General features: G+C 38.8%; 1 protein-coding gene across 2 annotated transcripts in view; it reads left to right on the top strand.

Annotated features, from left to right (window-relative positions):
- nord (neuron derived neurotrophic factor nord) overlaps nucleotides 1-21,212 on the top strand; it is a 254,652-nt gene that overhangs the window by 6,260 nt on the left and 227,180 nt on the right. The window contains exon 1 of one of the 2 annotated variants that reach the window (XM_083141509.1): nucleotides 834-988. The exons of the other annotated variant lie outside the window; for it this stretch is intronic. The gene's annotated coding sequence lies outside the window, so the exon portion shown is untranslated. Of the gene's footprint in view, nucleotides 1-833; nucleotides 989-21,212 lie in introns of those variants that run through there. 2 annotated transcript variants of the gene reach the window in all.

The following is a 21,212-nucleotide window of genomic DNA, read 5'->3' as shown; positions in this document are numbered from 1 at the left end:
GCGTCAATGTGGTTCTTCCTTGGCCAGATAACGATTGGTCATCGCCAATTTCAAATTCCATGCCGCAGTGGCCTTGTACTGAGGGTGTTAAGTGACTTATTGAGCCACCCTGTAGTAAGCTTCTAGCTTGCAGTGGAATAACGAAGGATAGCTGAGACAATGAGTAAAAAAAAGTTTTTAATCTTGTACCAACGCACTTTTTTACAGCATGTTCCATCCAATATTTCTATCCTACTACCACGTTGGTTTTTTAGATTTGTTTTGAGCTCACTTTACGCACAGGTAGGCTAAACAGTACTAGACGTACAGTTTAACTACTATGTGCCTCCACCGGGTATCGAACCCCGGAATATACCGATGACATAGTTATACGTAAAGGAAAAAGTTCATATCATTGCTGGACACTTGGTTAAATTTACCTACTACTAGCAACACTGCGCAACGTCATATATGCTTCAGCGGGGAAATTAGGCAAAGCAATTTCATCTTGGGCAGGTCTAATGGGAAACTGACCCGTCACATTAACTTTACGATAGATAATGTGTTTAAAACTTCTTCTAGCCTATACGCAGCATTTTCCCACGACGAATAGTGCAAGGGAAAGCAGAGAATAATGCACAATGTACATTACGAGCTTAAAGCGTGTTGCGTAAAACAATCGACGACGAACGCGCAGCGAGCATACCGTTAGCAAAACTGATTCTCGATTTTCTCAATGAACACACTCGAGTTGCGGCCACTCAAGGTGAAATGTAAGTTCGGCGGCCCCGCACAGCGCATGACCAGTGGGTATAACACCATGCGGCGGGAAGCTTAGCTTAGCAGTCGGGCGGAATAGTGCAAGGTAAAGAAGTACGGGGTTCGAGGCTGCGTTGAGATAAATGGTGCAATATACGTGTGTGAAAAGTTTCTTTATTTTTTGTGGACCTTAGTACAGAAACATTTGCGGTGGCAGGATTCTGCGCATACATGGAGCGTGTTAATTGAGGTATTTATGAATTATGTGATTTTTTTATTAAAAATATATGCATGGATTTGCTTTTTTTTTCTAAAGGCTTGCACAAAATCTAATTGCGTTCAAGAGTACTTTCGAAATATACGTATTATTAATGTTTGATAAATTTCAAAATTTTGAGATCGGAAAGTTTTTATTTACGAATTTACCTTGTTTATATCCGTTTTCGGTTATACTCCATGGCGGATTGGTTAGCACATTCGCAGCCAGGTGTCCCGGGTTCGAATCCTGGCCTGGGCATGGATGTTTGTGAGTGTCCATTCATCAATTTCATCATATCATCACCCATCCTCATCTTCGCAAATTGGCCAAAAGTGGCGCAAGAGGCGAAGTAAAATAAAGCAAATCAATCAATCAATGAATCAATCAATCGTTTTCGGTTATAAAATTGAAAAATAAAGCAACTGCAATGACACAAACCAGGCTTCGAACCTGGGACCTTTGACTCCACTGAAGTGGATGGATTTGGTTTATTTTACGTCGCTTTCTCTGCCACTTTTGACTATAGCGCGAAGATAAGGATGAGTGATGATATGTTGAAGTTGATGATAGGACATTAAGAAAGAACGCTCATGTCCAGATCGGGATTCGAACCCGGGACCTTGGATCGCAGTGCGCTGCTATTAGTAAATATGTTAACCTGACCTACAGTTTTAAGCCGACCTCCGTGGTGGAGTGGTTATCAACGCCAGGAGCACCGGGTTCGAATCCCGAACTGGGCATGGGTGCTGCTTCCTTCATCAAGTTTCATTATATCATCATTTATCCTCATTGTCGCGATTAGTCAAAAGTGGCAGACAAGCGAAGCAAAATGAACCAAACCAGCCAATCAAAGCTACAGTTTTAAGAGTGAAATTATACCCAGTGACGTTGGGGTATCGCCGTGACCTTGTCATCAAGGGGTCAGAGATTCGATCCTTCGGTGGAGGCACAGGGCTTCGGATCAATTATTATGCTGGAAGTCCGGTCTCGATTAACCTATCAGAGGATAAAGTGGGTTTAGACAAGCTTTCGAGCGATCGAATGGAGCGCTTCGAGTGCTCGACTCAGGATCTCGCCTCAAAAGGATCCGTATTCGATTCCGCCCAGTACGTCTGGCTCTTTTTGATCGATTTAGTAATTTTACGTCGCTTGTCTTCCACTTTGGCTAAATGCGACGAAGACAATAGGTGTTGATATGATGCAGTTCATGAAGGAACAACGATACACACACAAGTCCCGTGTAAGGGTATAGGGGCTGCGAGCCCAGACGCCAGACCCTTGTTAGCCTATAAAATGCAGTTCAGGGTGTGCTACGTGGAAGTGCGGGATACGTGTGTCTTCGATTGTAGTGTCTCATCCGATTATTCATCTCCATCGTTCCGATTATTACCTTACCACTGCTGGTTATGTGTTCGAGTATTCTTTGTATCTTTCAATCGCTTCCAGCCAGAGTACGTGACGAGTTACTTGTAACAAGTATCTTATCTGGAATAAAGTAACGTACTATTACTTTATAGTAGGGGTAGACGTCTACTGAGCAGTAACAGAAAGAAGAACTTTTTAGCTATTAAGAAATATTACTAATATGTAATTTATTGTTTCTGAATAGTGTAATTGGTGAATTAGGGTGTAAGTACGAAAAATACGCAACGTGTGTAGTTATTGTCATATTTCAATTAATTCGCACGGGATTGTAGACCTCATTTCTGATTGGCCTACTTTATTTGTAATATTTTCTCAACGTTCATACATTTATTAGTGGGCGAATTCACACACACACGTACAGTCCCGTGCGAATTAATTGAAATATGACAATAATTACACACTTTATGTATTTTTTGTACTTATACCCTAATTCGTCAATTACACTATTCAGAAACAATAAATTACATATTCGTAATATTTCTTAATAGCTAATATGTTCTCTTTTGTTATATAATTTGTATTACACGATGTGTCATAGATTCATCATCATGAAACCATAGTCAAATTTGAGACTCTATCATGCATAAAAATATCTTGTACCAATTAATTCGCACGGGACTGTATATTCAGCTTTTTTTTCCTTTGCTTCTTCCTCTCTCTCTTTCTCTTTATGTATGACTCTTCTTTCTATATTTTACTTTTATCTCTCTCTCTCTCTCTCTCTTCCTTCTTAGTTTGGTTTTCGTTTTCTTTCTTTCTCATTCGGTTTCTTCATCTTTTTCTCCCTCTTTTATCTGAAGTTTTCTTTTTCACTCTCTCTTCGTCCTGTTTCCGTTCATCTTCCTCTGTATCTCTATCCTATTCATTTCTTCACACTTTCTATATTTTCCCTTCGTTCGTTTCCTCTTTCTGTTTCTGTTCTTACTTTTCCACTTCTATATTTCTATTCTTCTCTCTCTTTTTCTTTTCTGCCCATTGTTTCTCTCTCTTTATTTCTCCTTTTCTCCCTTTCTTCTTGTGAGTTTTCTTCACTCTTTCTTCTTGTTTCTCTGACTCCTCCATTCATCCTCTCTCCTTTGTTTCTCCATGTGCATTCTTTCTCTCTTTATTTCCTCTTTCTGCTCTTTCTTTTCCATTTCTATATTTCTATTCTTCCCACTCTTTTTTCCCTATTGTTTCTCTCTCATTTCTCCTTTTCTCCTCTTTCTTCTTGTGAGTTTTCTTCACTCTTTCTTCCTGTTTCTCTAATTCCTCCATTCTACCTCTCTCTCTGTGTTTCTCCATGTGCATATGCATCTCTTTCTATCTCCCATTCCCTGTGTCTCTCTGCCAGCCTCTTTGGCGGAGACGTCACCACAGCGCGCTACGACGTCAGGGTTCCCGGGTTCGAATCCAGGCCTGGGCACGGGTGCTCTTTGAGAGTTTTCCTTTCATAAATTTCATCACTCATCCTCATATTAGCCAAAAGTGGCAGTTAAGCGAAGTTAAATGAACCAAATCAATCATTCAATCAAATCTTGTTTCACCCTTTCCATTACTATTTCATCATATCTCATTCTCACTATTTAAACCCTACTCATCTTCTATTTACTCTCTGAAAATTCTTAGGTATGGTGAGCTGGATGGTCTACAAGATTATTGGGAGGGGGTAGAGCACACACGTGCTCATCCAGTGCCGATGACTGGCCCCTGTAACTCAATCCCATTTGAAAATTTGTAAAAAGCCGACCTGCATGGTGGAATGGTTAGCACAGCGCGCTACGACGTAAAAGGGTCCCGCGTTCGAATCCCGGCCTGGCCGTTTGTGAGAGGCCATTCATCAATTTCATCACATCATCACTCATCCTCATTTTCGCGATTAGCCAAAAGTGGCAGGAAAGCGAAATAAAATAAACGAACCTAAGAAAATTAGTAAATACAACTGAGTTACTTAAAAGACATAACAAATACTGATTTAATTTAATCCTCATCGTAGCGATTAACCTAAAGCGATAAAATAAGAAAAAACATACGTAGCAATCCAAGTTGTGATTAACCACATGAAATAATAAAAGCAACATGAAAATAATGCAATTTTAATGCGTTTAGTATTGTTTAAAATTATTTCAACTTACTTTTGTTTCGTTTTGGCGAGATTTTATCTTATAACGGTGATTTTTTAAATTTTGATTTGATTTATTTTCGCTTCCTTGTGCCACTTTTTGGCTAATTTGCAAAGATGGGAATGAGTGATGATATGATGAAATTGATGAATATACATCACAAACGTACATCCCCAAGCCAGGATTCGAACCCGGGACCCCTGGCGTTGCAGCGCGATGTGCTAACCACTTCGCCACGGCATATCAGGGTCATATAAGAGGTACCAGCTAATCCATTGTTTTGGCTACTGTATTCCAGTTAGAGGGATCCAGTGTTTGATTCCCTTTGTGCCACATTTCAGATATTCCGATCTCTCTTAGTCACTTAGCGCAGAAAGTGTTATTTTAGTAAACACATTTTCCAACAATTTCGACCTAATAAAAACTCAAACTCATGCTACCGGGTATAGATGGTTTTTACTTTGAAATCGCATTAAGATGAAAAACACATTTGTTTGCGTACAACTAATACACAGACCCACTTCTTAGTCTTGCAAGTTCTTGATCACAGCCTTGGTCTTCCGTTTGGGCGTTGCCAAATAGTTTTGTAGGGGGGGGGGGAGGTGGACAAACCATCTGGAATATACAAACATACACTGCATGACGCTGCACAAAGTTTCAAACCGTATAGTGGTCTTAAAGGAAAATAATTTTTCTTGACTTGTTTTTCTGTTTGACTCCTCTTTTATACGCTACGAACCTCAAGAATCATAATTTTTATCCTCATTGTATGCAACCAAGCAGAAGAGGCTTGCAATTTCCACTTCTGGGTTTTTTTCTTAAAGTACACCTTATGCACAGACAAGGCTAATCAAGACTGGATCTACAGTTTAAAGCCAGATTCAACGGTTATTCAAAATGCCACGACGTTACTGTTGTACATCGGGGACGCCGCATAATATGTGACTTACCTCTGTACGAGCATGGAAAATATCCGCTTTGAGTGTTCTAAGAATGGCAAAGTAAGTTTGGTTTAAGTAATCTCTATATATATAACAATGGATGTATGTGTCTCATATATATATTTGTTCCGGCATAACTCTCGAACGCTTGGAGCAATTTCAAACAAACTTGGTACGCATAGCCTACGACTTACAATCTGGAAAGAAATACTGTGGGAGTAATACACCCCTAGCACCCGTGGGGGTGGGAAGGGATGAGATGTAAAAATAATCGAAAACGACCGATATTAGTGTGGAATCAATAGTTTTCGGGGTCGCTAAGATGAATAGTGACACTACCAATGTCGTTCAATTCCAAGTTCATCACCTATCGGCATGTATATACAGGGTGCTCGGAAATTCCCCTTACAAAATCCTAGGGCTAGTAGAGGGGACTGAGTAGACAATATTTGGAATAGGAACCGTTTCCGTGCTACAACCATAACAATGTGTCGGATGTGCCTGTGCTGGTATGCAACCGGGAAGGCAGTACATGACGTCAGAAGATCACCTGATGGCACGTGACGTCTACCCTGCCGCGGTATCCAGCCAGGCTAACGGGTGCCGCGTGCTTGATCTTCCTACAGGAAGTATTGGCCCTGTTCTTGGATGCTGTGCCATTGAACGTCCGTCAGGAACTGTGGTTTCAGCACGATGGCGCACCGCCTCACTTTACACGTGACGTTCGGAGACATCTTAACCAAAGATTCGGGCTAAGATGGATAGACCGAGGTGATCCAACCGCGTGGCCCCGACGATCGCTTGATTTAACGCCATTGGACTATTTCTTATGAGGTCGTATGAAGAGTATGGTGTACGAGACTCATGTAGAGACAGAGAAAGAACTGCTGGCACGAGTTCTGGTCGCTGCACAAGAAACTAACGGGACACCGGTGTGATGGAGCGAGTGTACCGGAAAATCATTCGTCGGTATAATGTGTGCAACGACGTTGGTGGTCGTCATATCGAGCCACTGTTGTAGTTGAGCAGTGCATTATGCGACACATCCAGTGCATAAGACAGAAACAAATTGTTGCGTTCCACTGTCGACACAAGTGTTATTGTGATCATTGAATCGTACGTTACTTTGTTGTTCCCTTGGCATTGTTATCAATTTGTTTGTATTATGTACTGTCACACATCATTCAATTCTGTACCTTACGTAACACTTAATCTGACATGGTTGTAATAAATGATTACATTTTAGGTCATCAGGTGATCTTCGGAAGTCATGTACTGCCTACCCGGTTGCATACCAACACAGGCACAGCCGACACATTGTCATGGTTGTAGCACGGAAACGGTACGTTTCCGGACATGGATTCCTATTCCAAATATTGTCTACTCAGTCCCCTCTATTGCCCTAGGAGTTTGTAAGGGGAATTTCCGAGCATCCTGTATACACACACATACGATCTTTTAAATACCTGTAAATAATATACACATATGAACTTTTAAATACCTGTAACTAAAATTAGTTACATTTTACACTATAGTTGGAATTCATTATTCTCCTGTCTAATTGAAGATTGGGATAAATAAATACCCGGCCAACGCCTGGTAATAAGCTAGTTATTTAAAAAATCTCGGACATTATTCTTCCGTCTATCTCGATTTTACAGCGGTGTTTCGTTCTCGGTATCGATTTTTACAAGGTCGAAGCTGCCCCGTTTCGATTATCTAGGCAAGCCGAGTTTGTCTCGGTCCACTAAGAGAAAAGAAGAGTGTGGGTGTGGAAACTCATCTTTTGGGGTGAGTGTGGCTGGTCACAAATAAGCTTCCCCAAAGGTGAATTTCCTTACCCTAGCCTAGGGGGTTTTATTCTCCATTTGAAGATGGAGGGGTGAGTTCTTCTTGCCATACCGTTGGGAGTGATCTTCCTCCCTTTGGGATGCAGGGGCGAGTATCCTACCCAGTGATGTGCCGTAGATTATAGGTTTACGTCTACATGCGTTGTCTACACGTAATCTACGCGTAGATTACATTGAGTTGTAGTTTACATAGACTACGTAGACAATCTAAAGTGCATCTTCAAGGGTTTCCTGAAAGGAAAGTGACATTTTCAACTTTATTGGTTCCTAACGAAATGAAAAGAATCCTATTTACACCAAAATTTCTCTTATCTTCTATTATCAACTATGGAAGAAAATAAATAGTATGCAAAAAACAACAACAGATGGCAGTCGTGAGCCAAGAGTGGTCCTTTTGCCATAAAACACTAGAATGTTTCCTATATTAGGTTTCTTCCTAGGTGAGAAATTGTTCGAATTTGGAAGAAAGATTATGAAAAGTTCTCTTCACACATCAGCAACTGATACGCAGTATAATTTTCTTATAATTCCACGGCGCCCTTTGCTAAGTTATCACCTTTCACCATATTGTTTACATAGATTACGTGATTTACGTGTATAAAATAGTCTACGTGTAGAATGTAGACTATCGTTGTTTACGCGTAGACACACATCACTGTCCTACCCCTATCTTGCGGACTGCCTTTACTTCCCTTGGGGATACGGGGACAGGTATTCTCACCCCACCTCGGGATGGTTTTGCTCCCCTTGACGATACAGTGGCGAGGATATTCGTCCCATCTTGGAGCATGTTTTTACTTCTTTTGAGGATACTAGGCGAGTGTTCTTGCTCTACTTTGGGGTATGTTCTTATTTCCTTTTGGCCTGTCTGAGCATAAAATGAACTCAGAACATTTATGCCGGACTGACAGGCAATTAATCTAATCATCATACTATACCCCGCGACAATTTAAGTTTGAAGCAACTTTTCGCCCATGTAGACATAAACGTGCGCGCAGAATATAGTTCCGCTGCAATACTGCCAATTTTCTCAATGTCTGTGATATGAAGAGCTCGGCGGTTGAGGCAAGACTCGCATGGGAGATGCTGAGCGCCGTTCTCGCGCGGATTAATACATAAAACTTGCTGCAAACTTAACCTGTCGCGGGGTATAGAGACGTATGTAAAGGGGGAAATGTGAAGGAATCGCATACACATTTTGTGAAACGTGCCGTGAAGTAGAGTTGCAACAGGTTGGAGCAATGTAAGAAACTGTTTTTATACGAGACGTTATAGTCGACACGCTAGCTTTGGAGTCCACGGAGCGCGCCCCCCAGCTGCAAGAATCACATTCACCGCACATTGTTGCCACACATCTACTCTCAACATCTACTCTACGCCACCTTGTCCCTCCCCGGACTAGCACCTTCTCACTTTCTCCACATTGAAGTTGCAAAATACGGCAACAGCGTATTCGCAGTCATGTGACTGAGACTCCACGTGGAGTAGACGAGCAGAATGATAACTGCGCCCATTCGCTGTTTATCCCCACCCACGTTCGTGGTGGTGGATTTACCGTTCTTGGACGTTAACCAAGTGAACACGTGGACTTTACACGATATTTTATTTGTGGGTGTTCCAGATTTCTTAGCAGTAACGTCGCCGCCTTGTCGCCTGGCAAGCACTAACGTACATAGGATTTTTTTCGGACGGGTGGGTATTACGCAGTGGCGTAACCACAGGAGAGAAGGGATGGGGTTTGCCCCCCCAACCTTGGACGAAAATGATACAGGGGGAGGCAAGGTGGGCAAACATTGATGGCCAAGGATACCTGCAGGGGGCGGCGGGAGTCGGCCCTGGGCGCCGAACGATCTAAATGAAAACAGCTGGAAAAGAGAGAATGTCATGGCGCCCTGTGGAACTATTTGCGCTCAAATCAATATCCATTTCAGTCTGAAAAAAAAGAAGAAAAAAAAAGGATTTTAAAATTTTCTTTCTCTCTTCGCTCGCCATATTAATTTGTTGGATATTACCAGAGACACTTCTCTTAATTGATTTTGTCTTAAATGCATAAGCAATTGTTTTGAGGAAAGGGAGCGTGCACATGTGTGTATTTTTTGCTGTTGGTTAAGTATGAGATGGATGAATTGATTGTGTAATGCATGTAAGTAATATATGTTGTGTATATATGCATTATAGAAACTTTGAATACGTACACAATTTAGTGTTGTCAGCTTGTATATATATATATATATATATATATATATATATATATATATATATATATATATTATTCTACGTCGCTCCATGTTGCATATGTGTGAAACTATATCGTGCATGAAAGTCATACATGTTAATGTAAAAAATTAATTATATTCGGAATGCATTTATGAAGCATTTTCTGTCTATCAAGAATAGTTTGTGTGCTTGTTTTCCATTATGAATGCGAAATTGAAGGTGTTGAAAATAATTCAAATCGTTTGTTCGAACGCAATTGCTTTAGCACTGACTTCTACCCCTTTTTTTGCGTAATTTACGAGGGCAATAACGTCTTTGATACTACTACTACTGCTGCTGCTACTACTACTAATAATAATGTTATATTATTATTAGTAGTATTGGTACGTTTATCCTGGAACTTACCCTTCCGAGACAAAAATTCGTGGTTTCGCCTCTGATATTACGTAACTACATTCTGGGAGGATACACACAAAAAAATTAACCTTCGATTTAAAAGTTGTTCAAAAAGAAGAAAATGTTAATAGGGGTTTATTTTAAGAATTTTGATAACCCCATCAGCTCCACCTGCGACTTAGAGGTGGACGATATCGGAAATTTGATATCGTGAGATATCGTCAAGAAAATATTGTCACAGACGATACGATACGATATTTTTTCCGTGTCGTGATATCGGCGATATATTGTCTCCACGATTTATATCGCCAAATATCGTTACGATATATCAGCTAGTTGATATGTCCTGGACGATATTTATTCAATATCCCCATATATCGTCACGCCCAACACTAGTCGTAATCAATGAGTTACGGGTTTAATTCCTAGATGAGGCTCGCACAGACGCTGTTGAAAATGTCGGGTCGGAAGTTTCTCGATTGCGCTCTTCAGGAATCTAAGATTTACTTTCGTTAAGCCTGATATCTGTATGAGGGTCGATCTATGCAATCAATTTCCAAGCTTTGAGTTGTTTCTCGGAAAGAAGTATAGATGTCACACTAAGTAACGAAATGAAATGTGTACTTCAAATAGTCACTGCTGCAGAGTAGACAATTACTGTGAAACAAACTTCGCTACAATGGCTCATTTTTTATAACTGCTTAATTATCTTAATTTTTCAATTTATTAATTTCATAATAAATCGTAACCGTTTCAATATCACGCACGTACTTTCATGAAATCTGCAGGCTTTTTCTGTTGCATTTATGGTCGAGAGTATGTAGGCATTTTTGAAGGAAGTTTGAATATTCTGTTCAACTTTCAAATTTGAATAACAAAAGAAATCTCACCGCTTTCGTTCATTTAAAAAGTATTTTACAGTACAACACTATGTCAGACTTTATGGAAAAAAATCATGCCTTTTAAGGGACAAAAGCTGAAAATTTCATATGACGTCACTCTACTACTATGGAATAGGGATGGACGCACTACCCTTCAAAATTCGGTCACAAAATAGGGTTTGGAATCTGAGGGCTGATTGTTATATTTTTTGATATGCTGATTCCAAATATGACCTCCATTTTTCTCTATCAATTAAGGATTTTCCATAAAAGTGAATCAAAGATGCAAGGAAAGTGCTAATTTTATGTATATTGGTTAATCATAAATCGTCAAATAAATGGAATCTAAACTACCAAACAGCTGCAAAATATTTTTCAAAACATTGCCTGTAGGCTACAAAAAATAATTATTTTTATTTATTATTATAATATGTAATTATTTATTATAATAATTACAATATCATTGCCGACACTTACTGGCATTTACAGGTATTATTGCTGCTTTTTTTATTTTTCCGTGGAAACTCTTTCTTTCACTTTGTCTCTTGTGGGTGGATTGCGGAAAATCTACAGGGGTAACCCATCCCCTCCAAGGCGTATGACGCACTCCCCTCAAAAGTAGAACATCCCCCTTGCCCTCCCTTTATGCCAAATTAATTACTCAAATTATTTTGGTCAGACAAAGTTTGCCGAACAAAATATTACAGATATATTTAAGCAATGTATGTTTGCTTTAGATACTTTAGGCTCACTGTCATTGTTATTGTACTGAACTTTATTATTAACAGTTTGTTTGCTTGGCCCTTCCAAACAGATTCTAAAGGCATACGAGCTGGTGTTTCATTTCAACCCCATCGTCGCGATCACCCACAGGTTAGAAAAACAGTACATAATAACCATAACTAAAAATCAATAACAAGTCCATCAAAGAAACGATTCCCCCCATTTTTGTGTGAAGATATACAGAATTGGTATAAAATCTTGTCCCCCCAAAAATTCCCATGACGCAGGCGCGTCATGACTCCGCTCTGTGGCAGTATGTTTGTGTTCTACCTACCCTGGTACTGTACCTACGTTCCATCTCCTTGATGTTTTGATGAAATTTCTCCCCCTCCTCGTCGCGTATGGACGGCACCCAGATTCTCGGGAATGTAGTCCAAATGAGAATTCAGGAAGTGCAATTTCAAGCTCGTGGAACAACCCAAATCTCTGAATTTTATAAGGACCACTCCTCTGTGATGGAGTGGGTATCACACCGTGCTACGACGCCAGAGGTCCCGGGTTTGAATTCTGGCTAACTAGCTAACTAACTAACTCTCTAGCCTTCTTAAACCCGAAGGTTCATGGCTGCAGCAACACAGGCCTTCCATCTGTCCCTATCTTGAGCAAGATCTATATACTCTTTTCCATCCCTACCGATTTCCCTTAGGTCCATCTCGACGTTGTCCCTCCATCTTCGTCTTGGCCTTCCTACTGGTCTCTTACCATCAGGTTTCCCAACAAGAATCCTGTGAACTCCTCTTTCCTCTCCCATTCGTGCCACATGGCCTGCCCACCTAAGTCTTCTTGATTTAATTATTCTAATAATGTCTGGACATGAATACAAATTATGTAGTTCTAAATTATGTAACCTTCTCCACTCACCTGTCTCCTCATCCCTTTTAGGTCCAGATATTTTCCTAAGGATCCTATTTTCAAATACTCTCAATTTATGTTCCTCTTTCAATGTAAGGGACCAAGTTTCACACCCATATAATACTACAGGCAAAATTACGGTTTTGTATATTTTAACTTTTAGATTCTTAGATATTAAACGAGAAGACAAAAGTTTATGAAGAGAGAAGTAACATGCATTTCCTGAATTAAGCCTACTTTTTATTTCCTCTTTAATATAATTTTCATTTGTTAATATTACTCCTAAGTATTTGAATTTGGAAACTGTTTCAAACGAGTTGTTATCAATAATTAGATTTTGATTATTACCTAACACTTGGTTTCGGCCTGTAAGCATATATTTAGTTTTCTCTTTGTTAACTTCCAAACCTATCTCTTTAGCAGTTTTGAAAAATATTTTAGCATTATTCTTAATTGTATTCACATCATCCCCCAGTAAGTCTACATCATCTGCATATGCTAACAACTGAGTCACACCATTTAATTTTAGTCCTTCTTTAGTTTCTTTTACCTTCCTTACAGCATATTCTAAGGCAAAATTAAAGAGCAATGGAGATAATGCATCTCCTTGTTTTAACCCATCATGAATTGTAAATTTGTCAGACATATTAATACCCACACGAATTTTACTTTCTGTTTCACTAGTGCATATTTTTATCATACTAACAAGCTTCTTAGGTATTCCAAACTCTTCTAATATATTATATAATTTATCTCTTTTGACCGAATCATATGCTTTTTTGAAATCAATGAATAGCTGATGGACATTTTGATTATATTCCCACTTTTTTTCAAGTGTCTGTCTGATGTGAAAAATTTGATCTGTAGTTGATCTGTTACGTTTAAATCCACATTGATAATCACCTATAATTTCATTAGCATATGGGGTTAGTCTTGTTAAAAGAATGTTAGATAATATTTTATATGTTGTTGAGAGTAGAGAAATTCCACGGTAATTATTGCAGTTCATTTTATCACCTTTTTTAAACACAGGAACAATTATGGATTCTTTCCACTGTTGAGGGATTTCTTCTTTATTCCATATTAAACAAATTAATTTATGAATTTGACAAATTAATGAATTTCCACCATATTTAATTAACTCAGCTGGTATTAAATCAATGCCAGGTGCTTTGTTATTCTTTAGCCTTTTAATAGCATCTTTAACTTCCGTCAAGTTAGGTTCTGGGACTAAAGGTTCTGCTGTGTGTACTTCATTCACTTCTGATTTATCTCCTACATGGACATTTAAAAGGTCATTAAAGTAGTTCTTCCATCTATTTAGAATATCGCTTGGGTCAGCTAGAAAATCACCGTCTTTATCTTTTATCAAGTTTACTTTAGGTTGCCACCCCTTTCTAAACTCATTTACACCTTTATATAAATCTCTGATATTTTTATTTTTGCTGTTTGTTTCAATTTCGTTAATTTTGCTTTTCAAGTAATCTCTTTTTTTACTTCTAAACGTGCGGTTAACTTCTCGCTTTATTCTATTATAATTGTTTAGATTTGTATCATCAGAGTTATTTAACCACCTAAGTCTAGCCTGATTTCTTATTTCTATTAGATTATGACATTCATTATCAAACCATGGCTTACTTTTTCTCGGTTTATGGTATCCTATACTTTCTTTAGCTGCTGATTCTATTGCATTACGTATGTGCTCCCAATTCTTATTTACGTCTGTTTCATTTATATTTTCATCATCATTTAAATCCTGCAAAACCTCAAATCTATTTGACAGTTTAATTTGGTAATCTTTCTTAATTCTTTCATCAGTAAACTTTCCTGTATCAAATTTTAGAACTTTTAGATTTTGTTGCTTATGATTTATCACTGAGAGTCTTTCTCTTAATTTAGCAATTACTAAATAATGGTCACTGGCACAGTCAGCACCTCTATGTGTACGAACGTCAATTATACTAGTATGCCTTCTCTTATCAATGAGAATATGATCTATCTGATTATGAGTTTTACCATCTGGAGAAGACCAGGTATATTTATGGATATCTTTATGTTTAAAAGTGGTACTTTTCACAATTAAATTCTTTGAGGTTGCAAAAGTAATCAATCTTATACCATTATCATTACTTAATTCATGAAGACTTTCTTTACCAATCGTGGGTTTAAATGTCTCTTCTTTCCCAATCTGTGCATTACAGTCACCTAACAGAATTTTCATATCATACTGAGAAAATTTATCAAAGACCTGTTCTAACTCTGTATAAATTCTGGCTGGGCATGGATATTCTTTAAACGTGCTTTTTCATACATTTTATTACATCAAGCTTAATATGAAGTGGAGCTTTACTAGGATCAACCAGACTTTCTCGTATTGCATGTTTACTCCCAGGATGCAATGAATCCCTAGGAAACCACATTTTTGGATCCAGCGAAGGGCCATATCCTGACTATCTTGGTGTAATCTGTCTTTGTCCCAGAATCTTGAAATTATTTCTAGAGCACCACATATTGCGTACCCATGTTTATTGTATTTCAATTTTGTGAGAATTACAGATAGGTTCTCTTAGCTTTCCTCCAGTTACACAGAATGACCAACTGGAATCAGTGATGTGCCGTACACTATAAGTTTACGTCTACATGCGTTGTCTACACGTAATGTATGCGTAAATTACATTGGGTTGTAGTTTACATAGACTACGTAGACAATCTAAAGTGCATTAAAATTAATTTTCAAGGCTTTCATGAAAGGAAAGTGACATTTTCAACTATATTGGTTCCTAACGATCTGAAAAGAATCAATAGTCACCAATTCTTAACCTCATATTGTATATTCAACCTCTCCATCAACCCAGGGGCATTGCGACAGCATACTAGGCTTCCTTCTTCGGAAAAGTGTGGAATGAAATCTGCTTCTCTCTTTCTGAACCATGAGAAAGAAGTACCCGGTGCCATTAGATGCTATTCCCTTAGACGAGAACATAAGAATTCTGAGGATTCTTTTGATAGACCAGTCCTTTGATCGGTTTAGTACATAATGAGAGAGGTTGAAGTAAATCATAAAATGTTTGATGTTGCACGCAAATAACGGTCACAGTTCGTTATATCGGAGACACATTTCTTCATTTTCAGAGAAGAAACTACTTACGGAAATGACTTTCTGTAGCATTTTGAAAGTTCGTGGAAGTATTTTCTCACCGTAGAATGCTGCACAACAAGAAATAAGCACCTTTGATATAATAAACTTGCATTTTGTGCAAAGCGACAACATTATGCCTTTGTTTCCATTACGTACCTGCAGATGGCGCGAGCGTCGAAAGTCACGCGGTCTCGCCAGTGTTTCCAAACGTGCCCTTTTTCTACGAGAATTTTTTTAACTATGCTTACCTAACCTTGCCGGAAATGGCCCGTGTGGCTATCGTGAATGGTTTTTGGGGCTATCCGTCAATGGTTTGTGGGGCTATCGTGAATGGTTTTTGGGGCTATCGTGAATGGTTTTTTAGGCTATCCGTCAATGGTTCGTGGGGCTATCGTGAATGGTTTTTGGGGCTATCCGTCAATGGTTTTTGGGACTATCGTGAATGATTTTTGGGGCTATCCGTCAATGGTTCGTGGGGCTATCGTGAATGGTTTTTGGGGCTATGGTGAATGGTTTCTGGGGCTATCCGTCAATGGTTTTTGGGGCTATCGTGAATGGTTTTTGGGGCTATCCGTCAATGGTTTTTGGGGCTATCGTGAATGGTTTTTGAGGCTATCCATCAATGGTTCGTGAGGTTATCGTGAATGATTTTTGGGGCTATCCGTCAATGGTTCGTGGGGCTATCGTGAATGTTTTTTGGGGCTATCGTGGATTGTTTTTGGGGCTATCGTGGATGGTTTTTGGGGCTATCGTGAATGGTTTTTGGGGCTATCCGTCAATGGTTTTTGGGGCTATCGTGAATGGTTTTTGGGGCTATCGTGAATGGTTTTTTAGGCTATCCGTCAATGGTTCGTGGGGCTATCGTGAATGGTTTTTGGGGCTATCCGTCAATGGTTTTTGGGACTATCGTGAATGATTTTTGGGGCTATCCGTCAATGGTTCGTGGGGCTATCGTGAATGGTTTTTGGGGCTATGGTGAATGGTTTCTGGGGCTATCCGTCAATGGTTTTTGGGGCTATCGTGAATGGTTTTTGGGGCTATCCGTCAATGGTTTTTGGGGCTATCGTGAATGGTTTTTGAGGCTATCCATCAATGGTTCGTGAGGTTATCGTGAATGATTTTTGGGGCTATCCGTCAATGGTTCGTGGGGCTATCGTGAATGTTTTTTGGGGCTATCGTGGATTGTTTTTGGGGCTATCGTGGATGGTTTTTGGGGCTATCGTGAATGGTTTTTGGGGCTATCCGTCAATGGTTTTTGGGGCTATCGTGAATGGTTTTTGAGGCTATCCATCAATGGTTCGTGAGGTTATCGTGAATGGTTTTTGGGGCTATCCGTCAATGGTTCGTGGGGCTATCGTGAATGATTTTTGGGGCTATCCGTCAATGGTTCGTGGGGCTATCGTGAATGTTTTTTGGGGCTATCGTGGATTGTTTTTGGGGCTATCGTGGATGGTTTTTGGGGCTATCGTGAATGGTTTTTGGGGCTATCCGTCAATGGTTTTTGGGGCTATCGTGAATGGTTTTTGAGGCTATCCATCAATGGTTCGTGAGGTTATCGTGAATGGTTTTTGGGGCTATCCGTCAATGGTTCGTGGGGCTATCGTGAATGATTTTTGGGGCTATCCGTCAATGGTTCGTGGGGCTATCGTGAATGTTTTTTGGGGCTATCGTGGATGGTTTTTGGGGCTATCGTGAATGGTTTTTGGGGCTATCGTGGATGGTTTTTGGGGCTATCGTGAATGGTTTTTGGGGCTATCCGTCAATGGTTTTTGGGGCTATCGTGAATATTTTTTGGGGCTATCCGTCAATGGTTTTTGGGGCTATCGTGAATGGTTTTTGGGGCTATCCGTCAATGGTTCGTGGGGCTATCGTGAATGGTTTCTATAATGGGTCATTTTAAAGGTTTTTGCCCAAACTTCATTACTACCTTCATTTGAATGTTTTATTTTCTTAAAAAACTTGGGGGGTGTAGCCCCTTCAGCCCCCCCTCTGCGTACGCCAGTGGTAAGGCTAATCTTGAATGGACCTACGGTTTAAAGTGGGATCTGAAATCTGAAATCTTATTGATTCGGTGTGTGGAAGCACATAGACTTTAGACTGTAGGTCCAGTCCCGATTAGCCTACCTGCTCATGGAGTGGACTTAAGAAAAAAAAACTCAAACCCATTCTTACTGCTGTTGTGGCTCAGCGTTATAAATAAATACATTTTCTTTAATGGCAAGTCTCTATGTCCATGCGCGACCCAATATATGGGCATGAAGTTAAAATGTATTTGTATGTTTTCATGGTGTTTTTACTTATTGACGTTGCTGCCTTATTGTTACTACTCTAAAACATGACGGTAGATAAGGGGAGAGACCGTGTGGGCGCAGCAAACCAATGCGCGGCTGGGGTGCTGCCTCCATGCACTCACTTCCCCTCTCGCGCGTTGATTGGTCGAGCCCTCTCGAGCCAGTACTTGCACAAAGAACTTGTTTTCGTTCGCTTGCTCCACAGACTCCTAGGATAGAGTTGTAAGTGAAATTCATGTTTGACTTGTATCCGCGTCACTTGTAAGCACAAGCATACTCAGGATTTTTTTTTGAGGGGTGGCAGTTAAACCAATTAAAGATCAGAATCAACGTTGCAATCTGACATCTGTACGAGGATCGTTCTGGCCTGTTTCGCAGAAATAAGTATAGATGTCACACTAAGCAGCAAGTCGACTTTTGTAATTCAGATATTCTCCGCTGCACAATAAACAACTTTTGTGGGAATTTCATTGCAAAAATAATACTTTCTTTTATATAATTCCTTAGTACTGTCATCATTTACCATAAAATTAAGCGTAGTGGTGCCCTTCCACAACAAATCGCACAGTTAGAGTAGCTTCAAATTTTGACGACATTTGCGGAAATTTACGGTAGTTTGCTTTCACTACTATACACAGAAAATCTTCAGATTTTTTAAGGAAGTTTAAATATTCTGTTCAACTTTCAAATTTTAATGGCAAAAGGAAAAGGAAATCTTCAACGATTTCGTCAACTTTAACAATATTCTCCAAAGCTACTACACCTTATCTGACTCTGAAATTGAAAATTTTATATCAAGTTACTACATAAGAATAGACAATATCGAAAACTACATCGCGATATATCGTCAGCAAGATATCACCATTTACGATACGATATTTTCCCGTAACTTGATATCGGCTACATACGATCTGCATCGTGTTGAATAAACAGGGTTTTTCGAAATGGAATTCCCAGTATTTTGCCTAGCAACAAAACGCTAACTTGATTCCATGGTCATCGTACTTAACAAAGCACTTTTTTTTTAATTTTTTTTTTTAGAGATTCTAACTTTAACTAGCGATTTTTAAAAGAAGGAAGCTTTTACTGTACGGAGTTAGTTTCTTTCAATAGGAGTAACATTATCAACAGTTACTTTTGCAATTACTTTATGACACTATACTACTTACTGTATTGGCAAAATTATTGGACTCATTAGTTGAAGAAATGAAACACATATAAACTCACTTTATGTTGAGAACTTACACAGATTTAATGTTTTGTGATGCATGTTATATTGTTATACACACTGCAAGTACTGTCATACTTCGTGTGACCACCTTTGGTTCTTTTCGAGCCCATTTTAATCACTACTTGTGTACAATTCCTTTATCACTCTTATTTCTAAACTTCAAACCACGTGGTTGATGAAATTACATGTTGCTCCGGAGATACAAGTAAAGAACACTCTTACAAAAATCAGAATTAATATTATTTCCTTTCTTATAACCAAATAAATATGTTGTAACCAAATAAATAGCATAAATAACACGTTAAACAATGTACGTATTGTTCCAGGCATTTTTGCGAATTTGCAAAGAATCTTGTTGCTACCCATTCTTGGGACACAGCAAGAGAAAAGATTGTGGGAAGCAAGATTATATCGAAGCAGAAAAACAGTTTCATCCTATGAAAAGTTTTTACAATTGTCAAATATATTTAGTTAGAACACTTTTAAAACAAGGAAATAAATGTTCTTCGTTTTTACAATGAGTCCAATAATTTGGCCAATACCGTAGTAACGTGATGGAAGAGCTAAATTTTTCAACTCTGTTTCCAACCATATGCCTTCGCTGGATGCTAAGGTGAAATAATTTTTGCAGAATACCTAAAGGAAATTAAGCTAGGTTTCGTTGCATGCCAAATTTTGAACATCCACGCTTTATTGAATGTGTCATTTCTAATTGCGAGCTGAAACTTTAGTATTTTAGGTAGATTGTTGCATTAATTTGGAACGTGGTAGTCGAAATTTCGTTTTCATTAGTATATGTGATATTTCTTTCACATTTAAGCGTTGAATATTATATTGACATTCATAATTTGTAAGAGAATGGATTATACTTCTCTAATAAGAGAAAGTGTTTAAAGCATATGTATTTACAGAGAAAAAATAAAATGAACGATGATTCAAGCAAGGCTTGAATAGAAACTATACTTCGTTAGCTACAAAATGAATTTTGTTTCAGATCTCTAGCCCTATTGGTTTTTAAGATATTAAGGTTTACGTAAACTGCTACATGAGCAAAAAATGCCATCTGCCATGTTGGAAAAATGGCCGCCTCAGGAGAACTAAGCAGAGGATTTTTTTTAAAACATTGGTTCTGATATCTTGAAATATGTACAAACCTATTTAGGATACTAAAGATGATTTGTTTCTAACATGGCCATGCAACTACTGTTGGATGATTAGGTATGGAATGACCTCATTATGTAATATGCTATAAAAAACATTTCCAGCAGAAAGAAACTGTAAAAAGTAGCTTACGGTTACTTTTGAAGTACCAGTAACTCGGAGTTACTTTCTAAATACATGCAACTGTAACCCGGTTACTTATTGAAACAAGTTACTTGCAAAACGTACAAACTTTCCGAACACTGATATTTAATTATTTTTTTTAGAGAGATAGAGTGATGAAATTCTGTGAGATGGCATGTTACACTAATGTGAATGCAACTAAATATTTAAATTAAAAAGAAAACTATCAATGCATGGTCTTCATTTTGAAGTTTCCTATTTTTATTACATATGGTAACATTTTATTTCATACTAATGCCACCCTTTGGGTTCTGCCTCGAGCTCTAGTTATACGCTATACCATCTGTGTGTCAAGTATATTTTAGAGAAACCCTTTGACATTTATAGGAGCAATGCCGAGAGGAAAGACAAAGTTCGAACTTTGACTTTTTACATGTATCATTAGCTAAGCGTTACCAAATAACGGCATTCAGATTGTTGGCTACATTTTACGTGATAAGTTTTTTTAGTTTTGGTAACAATGAAGTCACCCCACTTCCGCTTTCATTAGACTGACTTTAAAGCAATAACTTTTCTGGTGCTATCGTTCAATCCTAAACTTCTTTTTGAGCTCATTTTAAGCACACGGAGGTTAACTGGAGTTGGAACTATAGGGTGGCCCATAAGTATAGACACACCCATTTTTAAAACAAATACTGAGGTGAAACACGAATTTAACATACTACCAGTACACGATACAGGATGGGGGAAAACCGAATAGGATATGTGACCCAGTGATGTGCGTCTACGCGTAAACAACGATAGTCTACATTCTACAAGTAGA

This window comes from Lepisma saccharinum, chromosome 20 (genome assembly GCF_977018435.1).
Source record: "Lepisma saccharinum chromosome 20, izLepSacc3.1, whole genome shotgun sequence".
Lineage (NCBI taxonomy): Eukaryota > Metazoa > Arthropoda > Insecta > Zygentoma > Lepismatidae > Lepisma > Lepisma saccharinum.
The sequence above is the reverse complement of the archived record's forward strand: the minus strand, read 5'-3'. Positions and strand labels throughout refer to the sequence as shown.